The sequence below is a fragment of the Palaemon carinicauda genome, chromosome 19, assembly GCF_036898095.1.
Source record: "Palaemon carinicauda isolate YSFRI2023 chromosome 19, ASM3689809v2, whole genome shotgun sequence".
NCBI classification, from domain to species: domain Eukaryota; kingdom Metazoa; phylum Arthropoda; class Malacostraca; order Decapoda; family Palaemonidae; genus Palaemon; species Palaemon carinicauda.
Genome location: NC_090743.1, coordinates 59,986,263 through 59,987,385, shown reverse-complemented (window position 1 = coordinate 59,987,385; position 1,123 = coordinate 59,986,263). Strand labels below are relative to the sequence as shown.

At 33.3% G+C, this 1,123-nt stretch overlaps 1 long non-coding RNA gene across 1 annotated transcript in view; it reads right to left on the bottom strand.

Annotated features, from left to right (window-relative positions):
• Nucleotides 1-471: 471 nt before the first annotated feature.
• The window catches only part of LOC137658253 (uncharacterized), a 1,715-nt gene continuing 1,063 nt past the window's right edge, over nt 472-1,123 (bottom strand). Inside the window, exon 3 of the long non-coding RNA XR_011047303.1 lies at nt 472-1,103. This is a non-coding gene — a long non-coding RNA (uncharacterized lncRNA). The remainder of the gene's footprint in view (nt 1,104-1,123) is intronic.

Sequence of the window (1,123 nt, the reverse complement as noted above, 5' to 3'; positions counted from 1 at the left end):
ATAGAGACTGTCCTCTTGATAAGATTTAGTACATAAAAGGAGACAAAGACCTGAAGTTAAAACCATCTTTTTATTTGAAAAAAGAACTAATACCAAAATGAAACAAAACAGCTCAACTATTAAAACAAAGTAACTTAAAAATACTATTAAAACAAATTACAACCCAAGGAGCAAACTGTACGCCAGCAGAAATGACAAAACTAACAGTTCAAACAATCAATAGTAAATTTCATGAGAATGCATAAGGAGAAACAAGTAACCATTGTTATCAATATTTCATAACTTCCTCCTCCTGAATAGGAGACAGCATTATGGATCCAATTAATAAAATTTGATGCAAGAATCTTTATACACCAAGAATTATAAAGGAAACAAAAGTAGAAATCTTTAATGCATGTCTTCAAGAAAGTTATATTTTTCATATGAAATATCCAAATGTTATACTGCTGCAGGTCACAGAGTTAAGTCATAAATTTGCTTTAAATTTTATTTACAAAAGACAGTGGATTAGTCAGAAAAACTTCATAATGAAATTTATTGTATATACATTAAAAATAAAATTTTAAGAATATGAAGGAGAGCCCAAACCTTCTTCACTATACTCTAGGAACTGAGGTGGCTTCAGTATTTTAAGAACTAAAAACTGGGTGAATTAAATAAATTGCTAGTCTTCAACAAGACTTTTCTTACACCCACATCATTGTTATAATAAACAGCTTTTCGAATTCAGGTGCCTTCAACATACATCAAAAAAGCTTTTGATAGCTTCAGAGGCACGTTGATAATCCTCTGTCCACTTCAGTCGATCTTAGAGATGATGAAAACCTAGGTGCAGCAACTTCAAGGTTCGGACAGGACCTCCTGTTAATCCAGCCATACCAGTAACACCATGCACTGCAGTGTTTATAGGAGTAAGCAATTCTTCGTGGTATGTAACGTCAGCATCCTTTGGTGCAATCATTCCGCTCCCAACATCATGAGCCAAGTTACAAGACATTTGGTAATTTTTTCGGAAGGTTAACCTTCATTAAAGTGAAGAGACATGTCTATCGACATGCTTCATCCCGTACTTTGTGTGCAAAGGTCATCAATAACAAACTCATCTGAAAAAGAAATTAAACGT